This window comes from Octopus sinensis, unplaced genomic scaffold (assembly GCF_006345805.1).
Source record: "Octopus sinensis unplaced genomic scaffold, ASM634580v1 Contig04666, whole genome shotgun sequence".
Lineage (NCBI taxonomy): Eukaryota > Metazoa > Mollusca > Cephalopoda > Octopoda > Octopodidae > Octopus > Octopus sinensis.
In genome coordinates, this window is record NW_021827658.1 from 1 (window position 1) to 10,023 (window position 10,023).

General features: G+C 37.0%; 1 long non-coding RNA gene across 1 annotated transcript; it reads right to left on the bottom strand.

The window, feature by feature from the left end:
* Positions 1 to 2,625: 2,625 nt before the first annotated feature.
* LOC118761016 lies at positions 2,626 to 8,638 on the bottom strand. Its single transcript, XR_004997101.1, has 3 exons — positions 8,484 to 8,638; positions 7,658 to 7,663; positions 2,626 to 2,636 (listed from the first exon to the last, which is right to left on the bottom strand). It is a non-coding gene; the product is annotated as an uncharacterized LOC118761016 (long non-coding RNA).
* Positions 8,639 to 10,023: the final 1,385 nt, after the last annotated feature.

Sequence of the window (10,023 nt, forward strand, 5' to 3'; positions counted from 1 at the left end):
TTTTCTGCGCTTGTTTCTCGTATGTCTAATTCCGGAATTTGTTGTATTTTGAATTCAATTAGATATTCCTTTGCCTGTTTTGTTACTGAGTATGATGCTTTCTTGTTTTCATGTTTTGAGACAAGTTTTAACATCCAGTCCTCAGAATTTTTTCAGTAGATGTCTAGGCCAATTGTGACAATCTTCATTGTTATTGCCAGTTGTAAAAGTCCACGGCCTCCCTCTTTTCTTGGCAGATAAAGTTTCTATATCTGCTTTAGGGTGTGCATTCTATGCTTGTCCACAGTTTTCGTATTTTTCTGTCAAGATTACATATTTCAGTAATTGACCAGTTAACGATACTGAAACTGTAAGTCACGACTGGTATGGCTAAAGCATTGATCGCTTCGATCCTGTTTCTCGCATTCAGCTCTGTCTTGAGTATTGCTCTTACTCTGCGATAACATTCTCTCCTGATCATTTCCTTCATCACTGAATGCCTTATTCCGTCCCCTTTCAAGTACCCCTAGGTATCTGTAGCTCTCCGCTGGGTCTACCTCTTTTATGACATTCTGCTGGTCAAGGTTAACGTTAGATGTTTCTGTCATTTTTTCTTTGATAAAGGTAGATTTTGCACATTTTATTATTATTATTATTATTATTATTATTATTATTATTATTATTATTATTATTATTATTATTTATTGTCTTTTCACAGCTTCTAACGCTGGAGATGTGCTACGGTGCCAGCTGTTCCCTACCAGTGAACTAAGGTGACACCCCTTAGTTTTCGAGCACCTTCCGGAGTATTCAAGCGGTTCCAAGCAGTGCTGCTTTCTGCAAGTGCTCCACCCTTATTGCAGCCCTATTTGTTCCATGTACTTCTCAAGATTTTTACTCACTATTCCCAGGGCTCCGACAATTATTGGTACTACTACCATCTTTTTCATCGACCACAACAAACCTCTTAAGCTAACCTGTCATATCTATCGACTTTTCTTTCTTCCTTGTCGCATACCTTATTGTCAGCTGGGCATGCTATATCTATGATCCAGCATAGTTTGCTTTTTTTCTCAACACTATGTTTGGTTTCCTATTCTCTATCTCATGATTGCACTGAATCATAAAATCCCATAGGATCTTTGCATTATCGTTTACGATGATGCCTTCGGGTTTGTGATCGTACCAATTTTTTGCTTTGTCAAGTCCATACTTTGTCAAGTCCACTGGACAATCCTTGCTATATTGTCATAACATCTCTTATATTCCTTCTAGGCTTGTGGCGTACATTGGCTGGTTATATGCCATACGGTTTCACCATTTTGTCCACAGATTCTGCACTCATCACTTTCTGATGTATTGTCTATTCTGTATTTGATGTAATTGGTTCTTAATGCTTGCTCTCGGGCTGCATAAATTACAGCCTCCGTTTCCGGTTTTAAATCACGTTTAGTCATCCATAGCCATCTTTTTTCTATGTCTGTCTTATCTTCAACATCCCCATGAAATTTTCCATGCATTCTCTTCTTTACCCACCTATTTTCAGTTTTATTCATTCTCAAGTGCTTCTACAATGCTTTATCTTTGCAACCTTCCATCCTACACAAGCCTGACTTTCTTACTTCCAATAATAGTAGTTCTGTGGCATTTTTACATACCATGCTATGTTATTTTGTTTTGCTCTAATGCAGTGTTCGCATCCAATAAGTCCTCTTCCCCTCTTTTTCTTGGTACATATAGTCTGTCTGTGACAGTTTTTGGGTGTAGTAACCCATATCTAGTTAGCAACTTCCTTGTCTTTCTGTCTAAGCTGTTTAGTTCGTCTACTCTCCATGCAATTATTACTATTACTATTATCACTAGTCTCATTATTATTATTATTATTATTTTTATTATTATTATTATTATTATATTATTATTATTATTGAGTGAGAGAGCAGTTCATGCCATCAAAGTGACACTGGGGTAAAATATACGAAGCCCAATATACCCATCATGACTACCCGTCTGATAAGGGTACACCAGGCACATGCATCACAAACCAATGTGCGCGACATGGTGATCCATATCAAGATAAACGCACATGACCTTGCAGGTGGGGCCCAGTTAGAATTTTCTTCAGGTTGAGTAGCCCATCCCGCTCAAAAGGTCCCTGAATAAGGGTTGTTTAAGGATGTTGAACGACACACCCATGTATCCAGAGGTGAATTATTCAAACCCCAAAGAATCCCTCTCAACACATGGCTATGATGCTCCCCCACTACATCTGCTCGTGATCAGATATGCACATATCGTCAGCCACTAAGGGACATGGTCAACTGGTTAAAGTCAAACAACTGACAAGAAAATCTGTGGTATTGAGCAGAATATTTGCTGTAGCCCATCTTTTATACCAAGACAAAACAATGTACATGATAACACTTCCAATCAGTTAAGATCAGAAGCCGTGAGAGCCACTGCCTGGTACTGCATTATTATTATTATTATTATTATTATTGGCAGAATCGCAGTCGGTACTTCTTTCAACACTTCCGAGTTCAAATTACGCCGTGGCCGATTTTGCCTTTTATCCTTCCGGCACCAATAAAATAAATACCAGTGGAGCACTAGGGAGTCGATGCAATTGCCTTATCCGCCTCCCTCTCCCCTCCAAAATTCTACAATTTGAAATCATCATTATTATTTCATTTCATTATTATCATCATGATCCTCCTCCTCCTCCTCCTCCTCCTCCTCCTAAACATCATCATCATCTTCTTCTTCTTCTTCTTCTTCTTTTTCTTCATCTCCTTCTTCTTCTTCTTCTTCTTCTTCTTCTTTTTCTTCTTCTTCTTCCTCCTCCTCCTTATTTTACAGCCTGTTTCTGCTTAAGTCTCCATGCCAAAGTAACTTGTGTGATTCTGATAATGCACGCCATAAATTTCAAGATTTGGATGGGGTGACGAGATGGGGGACACGGTTACACATTAAGGAGTTTTGTTTGTAACGTGCAGATAAGTAGTAGTAGTAGTAGGAGGAGGAGGAGGAGGAATCCGATTGCTAGTGGTAACCGTGTAGTTAGTCCCTCTACGGCCAGATTTCGCATAAAGCTAATTTTCTTAAACACATGCACACACACTCTCTTACAAATTATGTGCGTGTGTGTGTGTGTGTGTGCGTGTGTGTATACAGGCACACATATACATACAATGCATGAATGTATGTTTCTATTTATTTGTATATATGAATAAACATATATACAAATACATATGCATTGTATATCTATCTACCTACCTATCTGTCTGTCTATCTGTCTGGTTGTCTGTTTATCTATCTAATCTATCTATCTATCTATCTATCTATCTATCTATCTATCTATCTATCTATGTCTATTTGTCTCTCTCTATCCGTCTGTCTGTCTGTCTCTCTCTCTATCTGTATGTACGAGGTGGTATCAATAAGCTCCCGGAATAGTTGTGTTTAATAAAAAGTAACTTATATATCTAAGTTTTAACATCATCTCCCTCGAAATAGTCACCCACCGAGGTCGACTTAACCTTCCATCCTTTCGGGGTCGATTAAATAAGTACCAGTTACGCACTGGGGTCGGTATACTTGACTTAATCCCTTTGCCTGTTCTTGTCTGTCCCCTGTGGGCAACAAAGAAATAAAAGAAATAGTCACCTTCCGCAACAATATACCGATCTCAGCGTTCCTGCCACTTTTGGAATCCATACTGGAAGTCGTTTCCCGTAAGTGAGTCGAGGACCGATTGCTATTCGCTCTGGATCTCGACAACGGTGTTAAAACGGCGACCTTTAAGATGCATTTTCATCTTGAGGAAGAAACAGAAGTCCGCAGGTGCTAAATCCGGTGAACAGGGTGGGTGCAGAAGCGATGCCATATTTTTGGCCAGAAACTCACGAGTGAGGAGAGAGTGTGTTATCCTCGTGAAGAAGCTAATTCTTCGATCTCCACAGATTCGGTCCCTTTCGCCGAATCTCCTTCCTCAAACACTTCAAAATGTCGCAGTAAAACTCTCGATTGATGGTCTGGGTCTGGAGGACGAATTCTCGATGCACAATACCACACATGTCGAAAAAAACAAGCGATGAGCATGCTCTCGATTGAGCTGCGACTCTGTCGTGCGGGGAGATGAAGGTTTCTTCCATTGTGACAACTGCTGCTTCGTCTCAGGATCGTACTTCTTGACCAACTCTCGTCACCGGTGATGATCCTCGACATGAAGAATGGGTCATCAGCGACACGCTGACGGAGATTTTGACAGACTTCGATACGATGTTATTTCTGCTCAGTTGCCAGCAGGCGGGGATCAAACTTGGCAGAGACACGCCGCATGTTCAATTCAGACGTTAGGATTCCCTGCACGGACCCAATACGACAGACCAACGACTTCAGCAGTGTCACTGATTGTCCTCCGACGATCCTCATGCAAAAGCTGATGAATTGACTCCATGTTTCCAGGGGTGACGCACGTGGCAGGTCTTCCAGATCCATCATCGTCTTCCAGGGACTTTCTTCCGCTTTTGAAGGTCCCGTGTCGCTCGAAACATTGCGTACGACCCATTACCTCGTCGCCGTAAGTTTAACGAAGCATGCTCAATGTCTCTGTAGCTGACTTCCAAAGTTTAACGCATAATTTCACGTTGGCCCTTTGTTCCAACTTTCTGCCCATGACAAAATCGCAGACTACAGAGTACTTGTGATTGCGAAAACACAAATTTCACAATTTGCGAAGTAAACACAGCAATGTCACTCGGCACACTGCCTCATGAAGGTCACTGCTAGCTCTCACTGCGCATGCAACTGTGTGCTGCCATCTGTTGGCGCGCTACAGAACAAGTCTGGGAACTTTTTGATACCAGCTGTATGTGTGTGTATGTATGTATGTATGTATATTTAAAATATTAATCTATAATATATATATATATATATATATATATATATATATATATATATATATATATATATATATATATATATATATATATATATACACATATATATATATAATTACGCAATAAATATATTTGTAATCACGTCGCGATAGAGTCACCATGTCCATATAATACACACGTACATCGTTATTTTGTTTTGCTTTATTTTCCATCAATGGTATATAAATTAAAATACAATGAGGAAGAGTGTTCAATTAACAGATTTATTATAACAAGCTTTATAATATGTTGTGCGTGTGTGTATGTAGGCAGGTGTCTATATGTATATATATATAGATATATATATATATATATATATATATATATATATACATGTGTGTGTGTATATATGTATATATATATATATTTAGTATATATATATATGTATATACATGTGCATATATATATATATATACACATATATATACACACATATCATATGCATATATATATATTATATATATATACATATATATATTATATATACACACATATAAATATATATATATATACACACATATAAATATATATATACACACATATATGTATGTATGTATGTATGTATGTACGTGTGTTTGTGTATGTTTATGTTGAATGTAAATTATGAAAAAATTATGTAATTACAATTTTCTCAGTGAACCAAACATGAAACAAAAGTTTTAATCAACAAAAAAAAAACCCATCGAAACTATAATATTGTTATTTCGATTTGTGAAATTTTAATAAAACTGCAGTGTTTCATTCTATTGATGAAATATGTGATAAATGCAGGGGGTATATTTCCCATTTAGGGAGGAGACGATATATTTCCCTGAGGTGTAGCCCTTTTATAGACAACGTCGCCATCAAGCATCCTTCTTTGTGTTATGTATGTCAGTTATGACATCCCACGTTAACCAATTTTCAGAGTTAGTTCCTTCTTTTTAATATCAAGGATGAGTAACTGGTCTTAATTCATGCATGCATAAATACATACCATCATGCATGCATAGATACAACGTATATATACGCATACGTAAGACGAAACATGCAAATAAACACATGTAGTGACATCAAGGCATGCAAATGTACATGCAAAAGCTACATTACAGTGAAGATAGATAGACAAACAGATAGATAGATAGATAGATAGATAGATAGATAGATAGATAGATAGATAGATAGATAGATAGATAGATAGATAGATAGATGGATAGATAGATGGATAGATGGATGGATAGATAGATAGATGGATAGATAGATAGATGATAGATGGATGGATAGATAGATAGATAGATAGATAGATAGATAGATAGATAGATAGATAGATGATAGATGGATGGATGATAGATAGATAGATAGATAGATAGATAGATAGATAGATAGATAGATAGATAGATAGATAGATAGATAGATAGATAGATATAGATAGATAGATAGATAGATAGATGATAGATAGATAGATAGATAGATAGTAGATAGTAGATAGATAGATAGATAGATAGATAGATAGATAGATAGATAGACACACATACATACAAAATTTAGGCTGGAAGTTCACATAAAATTTTAAGCTGAGAGTTCACATTAGTTTAAAGTTCTACTAAATGGATGGTGGTTTAAAGATAAGAGCTGTTGCTAAAGTACAGCCATATTACAGTAGCCAAAATCGTAATTTCTGTATAGCTGAGAGCTTCGACATCCTAATCGCCCGTGAACAACAACTCGGCAAAAAATCCGGTGCTCGTCACCATCTGCAAAACACGACACTCACAAGATCTGCCTCAATAAACAAAAAACGTATTCCTGACCAAGTTGAGTAAGATCTGCTTTGCCTCATCCACATACTCATACACATACAACAACACAATACCAGCTTGCACTACCACAATGCATTATGGTCACACACCAAACAACATATGGACACCTTTAGCACACGTATCTGGCTGTCCTGGCCTGCTTGCTTGGGCCTTCAGCGCCGACCACACACACACACACACACACACACACACACATACACACAACTCACACACACATATATGTAGATGTATGTATGTATGTATGTATGTATGTATGTATGTGGTTTTTTACTTGTTTCAGTCATTTGACTGCGACCATGCTGGAAAACCGCCTTTAGTCGAACAAATGGACCCCAGGACTTATTCTTTGTAAGCCTAGTATTTATTCTATCGGTCTCATTTACCGAACCGCTAAGTTACGGAGATGTATACACTGTAACATGAGTGGTCAAGTGGTGGTGGCGAGGGGGTGGTAAACAGACACAAAAATACATATATACATACATACATATATATATATATATACATACATACATATATATATAATATATATATATATATATATACACAACGGGCTTCTTTCAGTTTCCATCTACCATATCCACTCACAAGACTTTGGTTAGCTTGAGGCTATAGTACAAGACAATTCCCAAAGTGTCACGTAGCGGAACTGAACCCAGAACCGTGTGGTTGGGAGGTAAGCTTCTTACCACACAGCCACGCCTCCGCCTGTACATACATACGCAGACATACATACATACATACATACACTACATACATAACTACATACATACATACATACATACATACGTACATACGTATATATATATTATATATATATATATATATAATATATATATATAATATATATATATATTACAGTCTAATCTAGCGATGGTCTACCTTTTGGGTAGCTCCCGTGCATGTCAACCTTCTGACAATCTCTATACAACACGAGAGGACCCGTACCTTCCTTGTTACGTTAGTAGATTACTGGAATTTCGGCTGCCGTACAAGACTTCGGATGAATACTGGAGTGGTTTCCTATTGTCTTCTCCTGGCACGTGGAATTTGAACTCAGGCTGTAGAGAGCCGGAAGATATACCGTAAAGCATTTCTGCTAACGAACCAATGATTCTGACACTCTCCCACCCGCAGAACAACATGAAATGAAGTGTTTTGCTCAAGGACACAACGCGCCGCCCAGTCCTGGAATCGAACTCAAGGTCTACTGATCGTGAGTGCAACATGCTAACCACTAAGCCATATACATAAATACATACATACATACATACACACACACACACACACACACACACACATATATATATAGAGAGAGAGAGAGAAAGAGAGAGCGAGAGAGAAAGAGAGAGAGAGAGAGGAGAGATACACCACCGACATTTCGTACACTAATGGTCCGGAACCTCTTATAATCCGCACTAATTTATACTAATGTTGTACCTGTATTCCATTTAAATAAATTTAATATTGGTTTAATTCAGATTGTGTTGACTAAGGTGACCTTCCTTGGTCCAGAAAAATAAGTAAACCGGACATTTTGGGAGATCAAAGGTTCCGGAAAATTGATGTTGTACTATATATATATATATAAAACCATCGACCGGATCTCCCAGATTTCAACTGCATAGACCTCTGCATCATACTACTCTATACTGGATTACTATGTCGTTTGCTAGCCGAGTCTGCTAGAAGAGCTTTCCGTGGTGATAGCCACACGATTCCAAAATCCATATGTTACACTACAATATATATATATATATATATATACTGTTTCACATTGTTGTCGTGGTTTAGTCCTAAGTTAGACTCGGTTGAATAGCTCTTACTCTGGGCAATGTCAAATAATTTGCATGGGGTATTCAAACAACTCAAATAAGTTATACAAGTGGTAAACATTCGAAGTCACTGTCAATAAAATTTTATATGTGTATGTATATATATATATCTATATATATATATGTGTGTGTGTATGTATGTATGTGTAGGTAGGTAGGTAGGTAGGTAGGTAGGTAGGTAGGTAGGTAGGTAGGTATGTAGGTAGATAGGTAGGTATGTAGGTATGTATGTAGGTAGGTAGGTAGGTAGGTAGGTAGGTAGGTAGGTAGGTAGGTAGGTGGAGTAAATTGGTAAATAGGGAGGTAGGTGTACGAATAGGGAGATAACTTGATATATATATGTAAATAGTCAGGTAGATAAATCGGTAGACAAAAATGGTTAGAAGATTAGAAATATCGCATAGGATATTTGCTAGTACCGAGTGCTGAACGTGAAGTAGTGGGGTGCATTAAGGGACAAATCGATTGTCTCATAATTGATAATGTTGTTGTCCTTTAAATCCCAAAAATATTTGGAGAGTGAGGCGGTGAAATGTGTTTTAGTCTGAAGGTGTATACATTTTGGGGGAATCGTTTCTTAATGAAAGTTTCATTTAGCTCTCTGAAGCTGTTTTTATTTCACTGTTGTTTGCAAGAGGGACCGCAGCTCAATAAACTAATACTTTAGAAAGACACGTGACATTGAAAGAGTAGATCAGTGGTTCTAAACCAAGGTTCATATAACCTTTGGGGGTCCACTTAAGATGTTGTTAAAATTTGTATGCAACAAATTGGTTTACACTCTTTCAATACACGGAATATTTGAAGAATTTTTACACAATCCCTAAAAATATTTAATTATAAGAATATAAGATTTTTAAAAATCGAATTTTTATGAAGGTCCACCAGAATAAAATGGGAACTAAGGTGGTCTACTGGTAAAATTTGGTTGAAAACCACTGGGGTAGATATTATGGTTGTAAAAATTAAATAGAAGAGGTGAGTTTTGTGTGTTTGTTGTAGAAAATCGGGGTTTTTTTTCAAACTGTGGAAGTATCAAAAATTTTAATGGAAGTGCTGTTCGTTTGAACGCTGTTTATATTAAAGAGTTTGTGATAAGAAGGGTCTGCAAAGACGAGCTTGTTTATAAGGTTTAGGAAACATTAGAACAAATATTGAAGCTACATGGAGGATCATATCATATGACATCGTGTCGTATTCTTGCGTTTGAGTATGGATTAAGTTCTCAGTAAAATATATTGTTCCTTAATTCGTCATTGTAATAATGAGCAGCATGATTAAAGTTATTTCAACAAAGGAGAAGATGGATTTGCGTTTACTAATGAGATTAATTCAGTTTCTAAGGGTTATTGAAAGATTATTGGAATTCACATCATATATATACTGCAATTTCTAATCAGGCTTGCTAGAAGTCTTCTGTATTTTTTTTTTAGCTCTACTTAAATCTAGAGTTCTTCAACAAATTAAGTACAT